Here is a 15,872-nt window from a genome sequence, read left to right as displayed (position 1 = left end):
AGCTCCATAACGGTGTAACACGTATTTATGTTCACACGGCGGCAAAAATAATCTGGTAAACACACACAACACACACACTTTGGTTCGGCCGCTACCTGTGATGATAAACGGCCACAGATTTTAAGATTCCCATTTCTAATTTTCTGAGTGGGGAGGCAGAACTGTAGCGATTGATCAAGTTAGGCAGCGCTCGCACGACACACACACACACACACTCACGTGGGGACACGTGCAGACACACACTCCTGGCTTCCTGTCCTGCTTTTTTTCCCCTCCAAACCTCCGCCATTTTTTTGCCAAGACCCTCCTAAAATATTAAAGTGGATTTATGAACGGTCACCGCGGCACCATCTATTAATATCTGCAAAAGATTATTCATTACCTTTGGATGGCCACGAGGAATTAGAATCTTTGCTTCATTCAAAAATACTGTCCTTGATGGATTCGAATTAAAGCTGTCACTTGAAGCGCATTTCTGGAGCTGCACAGCTGCTTTTAAATGCGCTTCAATGAGCCAAACTTAACCACAGTAAAACACAGCAATAATTACTGACCTCTTTCAAGTCAAGTCGCAGTAGACAGAGCGTTGCTTCACACGTATAAAGTGTCCTCCACCGAGCCTCAGCTCAACTCAACATGTGCAGGGTCAGACAAGTCATGTTTTGCAGTCAAAATGAATGGCAAACCAAGACTGAATTTCTGTTGAGTTTTGAATGCATTGTCAACATTATGAGTCGATTGCCTTGGCTTTTAAATCGTGTGTGCTTCAACTTTCTTTTGAAATTATTTGGAGTTGGCAGCAGTGGATTGGTGAGATGGTAGTCAGGGGTAGATGAGGCTTCGTGACACAGTATTGAAGGGTCGATGAGGTTTCATGAAACAGTGTCCTGATTTTCAGAGGCCACCAGATGGCGTTGTCTCCTGTAAAATGTTTGGACTTGAGCAAGTCATTCAATGAAACGTCACATCATTTGTAAACCACAGAAAAAAAAACTGAAGGCACAGGGTTAAAAAAAATGAAAAACATGAATTTTGCAACTGCAACTATTGTAATACATGTTCATGCAATGCTCACACTCTGATTGCACTTTAGTAGTAATGGGATGATGAAGCTTCATGAATCATTCGCTTCATTTACAGCACTCAGTCGGTCAGGCTGTTACTTAAGAAGTATATAGAGCAAACTGTGCCATCTAGTGGTGGCTCGAATGAGGACACTGTTTCACGGGACAGGAAATAGAAAGAGCAATTTCTGTTTGTGTGGAGGAAAAAAAGTATGCATTAGTTCACTGGAGAATGTTGTATGATCCTGTTTTGAGAGTGTAGTAATATCAAACAACATTCAAAACAGATTCAAAACAGGTTCAAAACAGGTCGCAGATTGACAAGGTTTCATGAAACAGCGTCCTGATTTTCAGAGGCCACAGATGCTGTTTGGACTTGAACAACTAATTCAATGAAACCTCACATCATTTCCAATCCAGGAGCGCCATCTAGTGGCCTCTGAAAATGAGGACAGTGTGTCATCAACTGTGCAACACTGTTTCATGATACCTCACCTCCCCATCACTACTCTCATATATACACATATGCTAACAAATTTAGATATGATTGAAAATGTGTTCCAATATTCGGTCAACAGTTGAGGTCTTCAACATTTGTTTGGAACATGTTTAAATGACACATTTTTGATACTGTTATGAAGAGATGGTAGTAATAAATTGTCCCACATCTTGGACTTTACTTTCTTTTTTCAACAATCATGAGAGTATTGTATATATTGTGTACTACACCATGGGTTCTGCATGACTGTATAATTATAAATTTACTTCCTGTTATTTTGATTTATTCTACAGGAATCTTTTCTTTGTATATTAAACAAACATGTGATGTTCATTGATTTGTATATATATTTTTTTCTCCAATGCTTTGGCTTGGCAGCGTCTCACTCACTGGGTTTAGTGAGGTACAGCAAAATGCAACCGTGTCCCACGGGTCAGAACAAGACAAAGGGAGAGGGGGGAGGAAAACTGCCAAAGAGACGGGGGCACAGAAGGCAGGGGATGGCGGCAATACTGTAGCAACTGTGGCCACTTCGTCTCAGGAGAAGAGCCGCTTCGATCTGATTATTTGGGAAAGACAAAGTGCTTTTGTTGATGAAGCCTCTCTGCGATATCTGGGAGTAGGAAAATCAATGGGATGCACCGAGCTCTAGAGCATCGATCCCAACGCCTGCATTGACAATCCATGTCCTGGTTAGTAATGCAAAAGGGAACCAGTCAAAGCCACTCTGTTGCTACACTCCTCAAAAGTTTTTGGCAAAAGTTTACGCTCAAAGCTTCTAAACTAAGTTTGTTATCGACAAGTTCTTGCAATACGGTAAATTACAAATGGAACGCTTCCCAGCCTGCTGGTGACTCACGCTAGCCGAAAAGAAATTGTCAAAATACAACCTTATGTATATATGAGACAGTATGGTCACCAAGTTATAGATTATTATAAATAATATTATGAGTGTAACTTGCCTTCATGTTGACATTGTTCTCTCCCACTTTTTCATTTTCCTTTCTTTCAGACTGAACTAAAATTTAGCCCAAAAGTAAAGTTAAGGAAATGAAAACAAGTGGATGAGTAGCAGATTATAAGAAAAGAAAGCAAGATGGAAATCGCTCAAACAGGGGCCTCTCATTATTGGCCGTTGTTTGTCCAGGCAGCCCTTTTTTTTCCCTGGCACCTTGTTAGAGATGTCCACAGCTGGTAATTGGATCCGTCTTGCCGTTAGCGACGAACCGCGGCTGACAGACGCGCAGACGGCGGAGACGCTTAAGTGACAAATGTTCCTTCTCCTCCTTAAAACCTGAGTGTGAAGCTGGGACGTCTCATTATCGTCGCGCAGATGAAGTTTGAGGGTCTGAAATGAGGGGCCCTACCTGCCCACAGTGGGGGAGACTTGGGCAAGTTTGACTGACACCTCTGAGCAGCTTCAAGTCAAAAACTTTTTTCTTCATTTGGAGGCAATCTGTGGTACGTACACAACATTTTCATACATCAATATTGATTTCATGGGCTTTGGCCTGTTGTGTTACCACAGCTATGAAAACAGCATTTTCTTTTGTGTTTAATCTTAATCCTCATTTCAATAGCTGTCTCATTTTTTTTTCTTTATCTCTGGGAATGTATTGTATAAAAAGTGTCAAATCACATTGCCTATATGTTGAAAGTATATTGTATTTATTTATGCGTTTAATCTTAATCCTTATTTCAATAGCTGATTTTTTTTTTTTTGGTTTTATCTGTTGAAACTGACGCCATCTTTTTTGTCTGTGAATGTATTGTATAAAAAGTGTCATTGTTGTGGGGCGGGACCCAAGTGCAGTGTTGAAAGAGTCACAGCAGGCAGGAGCAAGTCAATACAATAATTTAATGACGAGATACAAAATATATAACAAAGGGCGTCACCGAACCGGGAGAAGAAAACGGAAAACAAATCCAGAGCATCACCAAAACCGGGAAGAGTCCACAACGGAATGAGTCCACAACGAAAAGCGTCACCGAACCGGGAGAAAGAATGCAAGAAGAGTCTGTAACAGGAGAGCAAACACACGCAATAAAATAAAGTAAACCACCGAGGTTGTCAACACGAACGCACGAGTAAGAGATGACAGAAGGAAAACCAAGAAGCCACACGGAGCAGGGAGAACAATAGGAGTCAAAATACAATAACTCAGAACACCAGGGTTAAGAAAGATGAACAGAAGATCATTCAAAACGACGGAGAAAATGTACACGAACGGAGCAGTTTACCAGTCGGAGCAAATGAAGCAAACGATCTGGCACCCGTTGCTGGAGTCCAGGTGCTCTTAAGCTTGGGAGATCAGAGGTGGATTGGCTCCAGCCGTGTGCCACGGGAACAGGAAGACAGGAGGGAGAAAACAAAACAGGACTCACGTGACCAGAATAAAAGCAGAATCATGACAGTCAAATCCTACGGCCTATATGTTGAAGGTATATTGCACTGAAATGACTAAACCTTTACAGATAAAGAAGAAATAGAAGAGCTGAATGCAACACGCTCACTTGACTATGAACTCGTTCCTACGCTGCGACTTGGAGTTGAACGCAACATTATCACAATGAGCAACATCTTGGGCTCAGCTAGCTGCCAACCACGTAGCTACTGCTCTTTAAGACATTTTATGAAGTTATACCTCACTGAAAATTGTGTCCAAACCAATAGTGTTGAAAATATTTTGAACTCTTCTCCAGCTCATGCTAATGTCAATACCTCCTGAGGAGCAGTCAGACATCCCAACCACCATCTCACTCAGGGACTTGGATGAAACGCTCCATGGTTAAAATAGCTAAGATATTCCAAATCATGTTGCAATGCTTTGGCAGGAAGAAAAGGCTTTAATTTGAACAGAATGGAAGAGCACTCCTTGTCAGGAAAAGTGGAGTCAAGACACTCTTGTCTTTTGAAATATGGAAGTGATTGTCTGCGCTGATTCCAGATGTTACAGTCTTGACAAGCGGTTGTGACATGTTCTGTGCACACTGATAAACAGCACCAGCCAGGAAGCACGTTGAGGAATGAAATCACTCCAGAGCGTCCGGGCACATGTGGGCGAGATGGGTCCAAGCCGAGAAGCAGGTGTCCAACAGGTCCTCTTCCTGTTGTTGCCCTATTGTTATTGTCTTTTCAAACAAGCCATGTTTCGGATTAGCCTAACTGACAATCCTGTTTAGATCCGACATAATTAAAGCGGGTGCTGTAAGACGTGAGTCATGCCTCCATCTGCAACGTGTCATCTGATGATAGTCGGCGCTGCCTGCGGTGCGCGGGGGGAAAATAAAACACGTTTTGAGGTGAGGTACATGGACACACAGAGAAGGATGTCACGGAGGACGATGACATCATCGGCCTAAATGTACTCTCTTGCACGAAAAGATTCAAATTTAACATTTGCTGATTCGTAGCAAAGCAACAACACTCATTAAAATATATCACAATATAAGTGATGTAGGTATGTGCTTCACTTGAGTGTCTTTCTAGTTTAGCTGGCAACGCTGCCCATCGATGGATGGATGGATGATAGATAGATAGATGGATGAATAGGTGGATGGATGCACTGATGGATGGATGCATGGATGGATGGATAGTTGAATAGATGGATGGATGGATGGATGGATGGATGGATGGATGGATAGTTGAATAGATGGATGGATGGATGGATAGGTGGATGGATGCACAAATGGATGGATGCATGGATGATGGATGGATGGATAGTTGAATAGATGGATGGGTGGATGGATAGTTGAATAGATGGATGGATGGATGCACAGATGGATGGATGGATGGCTAGTTGAATGGATGGATGGATGGATGGATGGATGGATGGATGGATGGATGGCTAGTTGAATGGATGGATGGATGGATGGATAGTTGAATAGATGGATGGATGGATGGATGGATGGATGGATGGATGGATGGATGGATGGATAGGTGGATGGATGCACAGATGGATGGATGCATGGATGATGGATGAATGGATGGATGGATGGATAGTTGAATAGATGGATGAATGGATGAATGGATAGTTGAATGGATGGATGGATGGATAGTTGAATAGAAGGATGGATGGATGGATGGATGGATGTATAGATGCATAGATGCATAGATGCATAGATGAATGGATAATAGATAGATAGATAGATAGATAGATAGATAGATACATAGATAGATAGTTTAGCTGGCAACACTGATCGTCATGGGTTGGTGTGACTGTCTTGACTCAACCTGGTCCTTCATTTCAGGGGGGACAACGTGCTAAGTTTGAGTCTCAGAGGTGAAGACACTAAAAGTCCTTCAGTCCTCCAGTCCTTCTTGTCCTAAAGGAGCTACAACGCAGGTTCTGTGGACTGGGTATGATCTTGACTTGCCCCGATCTTCTGTCGGTTGGGTCCTACCTGTCTCATGTCCTCCCTCTCTTCTTCCTCCTGCATCGCAAACTTCAACATTAAATTGTGATAGATGAAGAGCGGAGGGCATTCATACAAATCAATGACTTTAGTGTATGTGTCATTAGCCCGCACTACGCCGCCAGCGGTCAGCCTCATAAATCACACCATGATCGGCTGTCAGCCGTCCTGCCTCGCATCTGCGCAAACTGCATGTATTAGCCCCCACATGAATCGCTTAGTTTGAACACCAAACAAGGCTAAAAACAAGACAAAAAAAAAAACAGTAGACTCAGTGCTGTCTCCACCTCATAGTCTGCTTGAAAGGAGGTGATTTTTAAGCGATAAAATATCCAGGAAACAATTGTTGGCTGTCACGACTTTGACCTGAAATATTGACCTGAAATATTTGATCACAAAACTAAGTATGTGGCAACGACCACAGATAGATAGATAGATAGATAGATAGATAGATAGATAGATAGATAGATAGATGGATGGAGGGATGGATTTAATGGATGGATGATTGATGGACAATAGATGGATAGATGGATGGATATATGAATGGATGGATGGATGAATGGATGGATAGATAGATCGATAGATGGATAGATGATAGATAGACAGACAGACAGACAGACAGACAGACAGACAGACAGACAGATAGATAGATAGATAGATAGATAGATAGATAGAAAGATGGATAGATAGATAGATGATAGATAGATAGATAGATAGATAGATAGATAGATAGATAGATAGATAGATAGATAGATGATAGATAGATAGATAGATAGATAGATAGATAGATAGATAGATAGATAGATAGATAGATAGATAGATGGATGATAGATAGATAGATAGATAGATAGATGGATAGAAAGATGGATAGATAGATAGATAGATAGTTGGATAGGTAGATAGATAGATAGAAATATGGACAGATGGATAGATGGATAGATAGATAGATAGATAGATAGATGATAGATAGATAGATAGATAGATAGATAGATAGATGATAGATAGATAGATAGATAGATAGATAGATAGATAGATAGATAGATAGATAGATAGATAGATAGATAGATAGATAGATGATAGATAGATAGATAGATAGTTGGATAGGTAGATAGATAGATAGAAATATGGACAGATGGATAGATGGATAGATAGATAGATAGATAGATGATAGATAGATAGATAGATAGATAGATAGATAGATAGATAGATAGATAGATAGATAGATAGATAGATAGATGATAGATAGATAGATAGATAGACAGATAGATAGATAGATAGATAGATAGATAGAAATATGGACAGATGGATAGATGGATAGATAGATAGATAGATAGATGATAGATAGATAGATAGATAGATAGATAGATAGATAGATAGATAGATAGATAGATAGATAGATAGATGATAGATAGATAGATAGATAGATAGATAGATAGATAGATAGATAGATAGATAGTTAGATCGATAGAAAGATAGATAGATAGAGAGGTAGATAGATAGATAGATAGATAGATAGAATCCCCTCCATGTGTTCAGTTGATGCTTAGCCACAGAAAAAAGTTCACGGCAGGAAGCTGGGACATTAATCAAGTGCAGCTCTCAATGAATCAAAAGGGTAGAGTCCTGATGCCGTGACCCGCCATCCAAACCAGTACGTCTGTGTCAATACTGGCCTCAGAGAAGCAGCCAGCCAGAACCGCTGCTCCTGGACCAGTCAATAGAGACGGCCAAGAATCAGGCCGGTCCTCCCACACAGCTGTCCAGAGGTAACCGTCGCAGGTCAGAGGAGGGTCCAGCGCTTTCGTTGCCGGCGAGACGCCCATCATTTTTGGGAAATACGTGTTGGAAATCCATGGAAGCAAGATGTTTCACTTGCAAACAGTACGGTGAAATACTGCCAAAGTATTTGCACAAATAAACGCATCGCTCATGAATTAAGTCTATTCAAATATGCGTCTGTATTTTGGAAGAGTTCAAAGCACAATGTCATTAAATGTCCTTCATCTCTCTTCTGCTAAAGTCATTTTTACACTTCAAACACGTTTTTTTTTTCTATTTCTAATCAGTTTATCAAGGAAAAAGTTTGTTTACTGGATATAAATTGTATGAATAAAATACACAAGCGCTGCGGAATAACTAGCCGAGCAGATCTCCAGGGAGACGGGCTGCATTTCATCTGAAGATATTAAAAATAATCATCTATTTATGAACAAAGACATGGCTTGTTCTCCTCTTCCCAGTTTGTTTTACAATTCTCTGTCTTGTACGGAAGTCAAGGAATCCATTATTCCCTCTCGCTCTCGTCCTTTTCTTCTGCACGAAATGAGGCGTAAGTCATTCATTTACTTGATATATCCCCACGTAATTTGATCTCTAAAGACTTGGGAAAGGGCTGCTGCGGAGGACGTCTTGTTTCAGCTTTCAACATCAAGGCGTCTGCAACAAAGGCCGGCTCCATCAAGACCTCATTAATATCTGCTTTCATTTGGAGGCCGTTGGTGACCGCGGCCGCGTGACGACTAGCCTTGTTAGCAACTGCGCCGCGTGATGTACGGCCGCCGTTCATGGCTGTCACGTTAACAAGCTGAGGTGTGTTGCTTTCCTTTACGTTCACTTTCTCCAGCCTTGTTTAGTCCAGGTTCAGGTCAATCTACAGCGCATGCAAATCATATAGTTTGTTTTTGGCATATGCATTTTTTGATGCGTCAAGTGACCACAACACCTGCTCAACCAATTCATGAAGAGAATAAATACGTTTCTTATTTTGCTGATGTAGGTTTAAAACATGCCCCACTTTCTACTGACGTTATTTGTTTACTGCATTACTGTCATGGAATATCACAGTTTTATTTTGTTTTATTTTATGTTATTTTATTTGTTCACTGCATTACTGTAATGGAATATCACTGTTTTATTTTATTTTGTTTTATTTTATTTTATTTCATTTTAATTTATTTGTTTACTGCATTACTGTAATGGAATATCACTGTTTTATTTTATCTTATTTTATTTTATTTTAATTTATTTGTTTACTGCATTACTGTAATGGAATATCACTGTTTTCTTTTCTTTTATTTTAATGTATTCGTTTACTGCATTACTGTAATGTAATATAACTGTTTTATTTTATTTTAATTTGTTTACTGCATTACTGTAATGAAATATCACTGTTTTATTTTATTTTTATTTATTTGTTTACTGCATTACTGTCATGGAATATCACTGTTTCATTTTATTTTATTTGTTTACTGCATTACTGTAATGGAATATTGCTGTTTTATTTTATTTTATTTTATTTTATTTTATTTTAATTTATTTACTGCATTGCTGTAATGGAATATCACTGTTTTATTTTATTTTATTTTATTTTAATGTATTTGTTTACTGCATTACTGTAATGGAATATCACTGTTTTATTTTATTTTATTTTATTTTATTTTAATGTATTCGTTTACTGGATTACTGTAATGGAATATTGCTGTTTTATTTTATTTTATTTTATTTGTTTACTGCATTACTGTAATGTAATATGACAGTTTTATTTTATTTTAATTTATTTGTTTACTGCATTACTGTGATGGAATATCACTGTTTTATTTTATTTTATTTTATTTTATTTTATTTTAATGTATTTGTTTACTGCATTACTGTAATGGAATATCACTGTTTTATTTTATTTTATTTTATTTTATTTTAATGTATTCGTTTACTGGATTACTGTAATGGAATATTGCTGTTTTATTTTATTTTATTTTATTTGTTTACTGCATTACTGTAATGTAATATGACAGTTTTATTTTATTTTAATTTATTTGTTTACTGCATTACTGTGATGGAATATCACTGTTTTATTTTATTTTAATTTATTTGTTTACTGCATTACTGTAAAGGAATATCACTGTTTTATTTTATTTTGTTTTATTTTAATTTATTTGTTTACTGCATTACTGTAATGGAATATCGCTGTTTTATTTTATTTTTTTTTACATAATTTAATTTTACTATATTATATTTCATTGTATTTGTTTACTGCATTACTGTAATGGAATATCACAGTTTTGTTTTATTTTATTTTATTTTTTATTTGTTTACTATATTACTGTAATGGAATATAGATGATGTTATGAATGTTTACTGTAGTGTGTGAAAATAAATAACACACTTTTCTTTAGTCAATTGTAGTGACGTTCTTGGGGCTATTACTCATGTAAATTCCACTATTGATAATACTTTATGAACATGAATTACCATCCATGCATATTATCATTTAGAACACATTCTGTAAAGCCTTATTAACGCATTATGATATGTTATAAATGTACTAATAATGTATTCCCAATTATCGCTGAAAGTAAAATGATGAAGAAGCAGCTTCAACAACAGAACTGCACTGCACTGTTATAATGCATGTGACGCAGCAGTCTGTGATTTCATGAGCTGAGTCGTCATCCTGTCTCTGGATGGACAGCTCTCGCATGCACGTGAGAAACTGTGTTCATTTGGGAGAAGTATATCAAATATTGCGATACTCGACCTCTTGTTTAAACGTTGTAAATGGTTTCTCGTATAGTTCCATCGTAGTGCGATGCTGAGAGCAGAAAAAAGGAAAAAAACTAAAAATGATGACAATTATTCAACAATAACTGGTTATAGAAACAGATTTTTTTAGATATGTATTGCTGTATTGTGTTGAGACCATTCACATGCCCTCCCCAGCCATCGCTCTGCTTCACCTCCTTCTTCCTCCCTCTTTGGTCCCAGGGTGATATATGGCCATTGACACCATTATACAAAGGTATTATGAGCAGATTAGGCTGAGCCACGGAGCCGGGATGGGGACATGGACCGGGGCCATGTTTCTAAAGATGCCGTGGCCCTTCGTTGGAATAACCCCGCAGCCCCTTTAACCACTGTCCCAATTACTGCAGCGTCGCACTTTGCACACACAGCAGGTCACGGAGGCTAGTTAATAAATATTCCCACATTATCTCTGGGAGTGGAAGTGAGCAGGGAGCAAGCAGGCCCACAGGGGATTCGCACGGCTCTCCCCGACTGAGAGGAGCAGAGGGGACGAGTCACGTGCCGACGAAAAAAAGAAAGTCTGCTAGCTGGTTGGGATCAAGATCTTCTTCAAATGTTGGCTTCCTGAAGTCCTTATGTTTGTATTATTAGGCTTCACCTTTTCAGCCAAGCCTCCACCGTCACTGAGGCGTGGATCCCGACTTAAGAAGCTGCTTGGGAAGGTCACGTGGGGAGCCAGGTACAACATGCCGTTGTTCCTCTGAGTGAATCTGTGTCATTAACACTGAGATCAATGATCATAAATGTGTTTTCTGACCCATGGTTGCAGTGGAGCCCAGATCCACAACATCTGGTGGTGCATTTTAAACAGTTCAAAATCAAAATCTGCATCCTTTTTTTACCAGTATTTACTACCACCTGCAATTCCTATTATTCCTATCGGCATTTCTGAATGGATCGGCTGAGGCACAAGCTCCATATGTGACAGTTACGAAGCATCATACAGCATGATTTGATTCATGGTTTGATCGAAGCATGTTGGGAACTTGGACCTTAAAAAACGTTTGCTAAACTCCAAAATAAGGTCTTTGAAGCATGGAGCAAAGCTACATTGACATTAGCTTAGCTAGCACACATGGTATTATGACATACTGTATGGCAGCGGTGTCTAGACCGCTGCAGTGGATGCAGGTTTTTGTTCCAATGTGCAGTACACACAGCTTCGCTGTTATCAGTTGATCAGAATCAGAATCAGAATTTAATTTATTGCCATGGTCAGTGGGGAGCCCACCAACTAGGGAAGTGCTTTGGAATAAAGTGCTGAAATAAAATACAATAAAATAAAACAAAATTAAAAATAAACAATGAAATAAAAAAAATGAACAACAAAGTCTGGCGCTACGTGCATCAGCTGTCACCCGATTGGTTAAACTTGCTGGCGTGGGACAGAAACCTGCACCCACAACTTCCCTTTCTGGAACAGGTTGGACACCCCTGCTGCACGCTCTCAATGCTAGATGGGAGAAATTGTTACACAGTGGACATTCTTGCTTTCTTAAATGAATTGGAGACACTGAAACAAAACATTAAAAAAAATAATTGTAATAGTAACAATAGGTAATAAAATAATAATATCATATAATGCAATATAAAATAATAATAATAAAAACTTTTCACAATATCAAAAATTCAGTATTTGTTTTTTTAGAATACTGCGAAGGTGCCAGTGTAAATCTGTTTTTGTGCACACATCGCTGAAGTTATTTCACTAAGAAGCTCATATGGCACTGAAAGATTATACTGATAGATCCGTTTCATGGTGGTTGCTATCTTTTCAAGAGTGATCTGGTGTCAATTATTGAATTGATTTATTAATTTATTTTTCAGTGGCAAATGATCCATGGAGAAGTCTGCATCTCTGGCCTCTTATGCCGATTAGAACCCAAAAAAAAAAAAAAAAAAAGAATCAAAAACCATGAACTTACAAACTGAAGGGGTGCAATGGCATCGATAAAATATATGCAGCTCAGTTGAAAAAAAAAACGGAGAACAAAGTGGCCTGAGTCTAGTGACTTGTTCAGGAACGCCGAGTTCAAACTTACAGGTGAAGAGTCCTGCAGCTCCAGCTCAGTCCTCAATCTCAATTATTCGCACTAAAACTGGTTCAACTCACGATGAATAGAAAATGAATCGCACATCTTGCATCTGTCCTAAATGTAACTTTAAAGAACATAACACCAGAGTAGTCCTTGACTCTTCATGCAAACATTTGTTTACCACAACAACCCAACCGAAGACATATAGTCAAGAAGTTTTAAGCATTGACTTGCGACAGGAACATTCCAGAATGACTGTTTCTCGGCCTCTAACTTCTGTTGTTCCAAGGATTTACTCTCACACCCGCCACCAAGCTCCAAAGGCTTGAAATCTGCATTCTCTTTACATTCCAGCAAAGGTAGTGTCACCTTTTTTTCCCCTGCTATTGACATAGCCAGCTAGGTTTAGAGCTCTCCCAGAACAAGGCGTCCATATGCTCCGACTCGTCTGCGGGCCAGTGATCAAGTGAAATATCACCGGCCCACTTTTGGGGACACTTTGCCTGCGCCGCTCCTTCCCCACGGCAATTACAGCATATGTATGCATCACAGCTTACGCCAATGAAGGACTTGTCTTTGCACACTTGGACGCCTGCCCTTTTGAATCCCCGGGGCCTGGCCAGCCGTATATACCTCATTTGATATGGTGATTGAAGTTTGCACTGTCATGTGTGTGTGTGCGGCCTCGGGCACTTCAGAAGTTTCAACGACCTCCCCACATTCATTTTTTCTTTTTTTTTTTTTAAGGACGCATCGGCCAACAATTTGTCTGCTGGTGATCACCTAAAGCAGGTGTTAGAAATGCCACAAAAACCTGTTTTGTCTCCTACTTACCTGGTCATCTACCTTCTCCGGGGGTTGAGACTGTAATAATGGTATTATCTGAGTGTTAATAATATTCATTGGATGAATTAGAAACAGCACCCTAACCACCCCAACCGGTTTCATTGGCCACATTTTGAAGGCTCAATGTCTCGCGATGACACCTGGACTATAATGCAGCCAAGGTAGTGAGGCATCCTGCTACACATCTTAAGACCGGGCACACATTACTGTCTCCGCAGAGTCCACTCTTGACAACAGGCCAACTACTTTCACGGGGCCAAATTTTACTTTTCCATATTTCAAGATTTGTTTTTTACAGTGTGAGCAAAACGACAGATAAACTTAATATGCGTTGGAAATAGTGGGTAGATGGGGTTTTATGACACAGTATAGAAGAGTAGAGGAGGTTTCATGACACAGTGTTGACGGGTAGATGAGGTTTCATGACACAGTATTGAAGGGTAGAGGAGGTTTCATGACAGTATTCAAGGATAGAGGAGGTTTCATGACACAGTAGTGAAGGGTAGAGGAGGTTTCATGACAGTATTGAAGGGTAGAGGAGGTTTCATGACACAGTAGTGAAGGGTACAGGAGGTTTCATGACAAACTATTGAAGGGTAGAGGAGGTTTCATGACACTGTATTGAAAGGTAGGGGAGGTTTCATGACACAGTATTGAAGGGTAGAGGAGGTTTCATGACACTGTATTGAAAGGTAGGGGAGGTTTCATGACAGTATTGAAGGGTAGAGGAGGTTTCATGACACAGTATTGAAGGGTAGCGGAGGTTTCATGACAGTATTGAAGGGTAGATGAGGTTTCATGACAGTATTGAAGGGTAGAGGAGATTTCGTGACACACTATTGAAGGGTAGAGGAGGTTTCATGACACAGTATAGAAGAGTAGAGGAGGTTTCATGACACAGTGTTGACGGGTAGATGAGGTTTCATGACAGTATTGAAGGGTAGATGAGGTTTCATGACAGTATTGAAGGGTAGAGGAGGTTTCATGACACAGTATTGAAGGGTAGATGATGTTTCATGACAGAGCAGTGAAGGGTAGATGAGGTTTCATGACACAGTATAGAAGAGTAGAGGAGGTTTCATGACACAGTGTTGACGGGTAGATGAGTTTTCATGACACAGTATTGAAGGGTAGAGGAGGTTTCATGACACGCTTTATTAGGGTAGATGAGGTTTCATGAAACAGTATTGAAAGGTTGATGAGGTTTCATAAAACCAGGTCCTGGTTTTCAGAGGCCACCAGATGGCGCTGTCTGCTGTAAAATGTTTGGACTTGAACAACTAAGTTAATGAAACCTCACATTATTTCTAAACCAAGAGCACCATCTAGTGGCCTCTGAAAATCAGTTTCATCCACCCTCGACAGTGTTTCATGATACCTCATCTACCCATCACCAGTTGGAGGTTGAAACAATGCACTCCTTTAACACACACACAGCATCATGGGGGGAAAAACAACTTCACCACACACGATAGGAAGATTATGTTTATTTTTCCAGGACTGAAGCTACGACCAGTTTCAACCTAACTCTCCCGATGGAGCACCACTTCGCCGGCACATGATTCACTCCCATGACCCACTACATTGCAATTTTTTGGGACAACTCATGTTCCATCAAGAAGCTTCTCCAACTCTTCATCCGAAGTTGCTGGCATTGAAGTGACTAGATGACAAACAAGTCATGGAGTGAAACAACAAGGAGTCAGATTCATGTCCTGAAAAATGCATGTTTAGTTGAAACCAGAAGAGAGTTGCTGCAAATATCGACTATTTTTTTAAAGCCATTATGCCATTTGACTAAATATTACTCCTTGAAAAACAAACATTTAAAGCGTTTGTGTACAAAGCAACTCCACAGGTTTGTGAGACTATGGCATATAAAACTCAAAATATGAAACAATTTCAAAGTACGTTTCAACTGTAAACGTAATATTATGGATGAGATTTCACATGACAGTGGAAATAAAAGCAAGTTTGTGTCCTTCAACAACTGCACCACAGTCAGTAGATCCGACTGCGAGAATACACACGAGTTCCTGTTTGCTCATTAATTATTTTGACATTTCGCACAAGACAGGCTTCAGATTGGCAGGGAGAGTGTGAAAGTCTTTATTTCTTGCCTCCCTTCTTCCTCTCTCTCTCCCCTGTTGCCCTTCTTGTTTTGCTTTTATCCTTTTAGTCTTGAAGGAACCTAATGAGCGTGTGCGCCGGGCCTCTCTCTTCCCTGCCCTTAAATCAGTAATTGGTTTCAGCGGCAAGCCTGTCAGGAAATTAACACATCACACAGTGACAGCTGTTCATTTTTCGCCCCCCCCTGCCTCCCGTCCCGCGCCATTCTTCATCATGTGAATGGCCACTGATTTAGCAGAGAACATCACAAATGAGTTGGTGCTCATCAAGAGGCTGCTCTCAAGGGTAGCGGCTTCCGTC

The sequence above is a fragment of the Synchiropus splendidus genome, chromosome 1 (genome assembly GCF_027744825.2).
Source record: "Synchiropus splendidus isolate RoL2022-P1 chromosome 1, RoL_Sspl_1.0, whole genome shotgun sequence".
NCBI lineage: Eukaryota > Metazoa > Chordata > Actinopteri > Syngnathiformes > Callionymidae > Synchiropus > Synchiropus splendidus.
Note: the sequence above shows the minus strand (reverse complement) of the source record.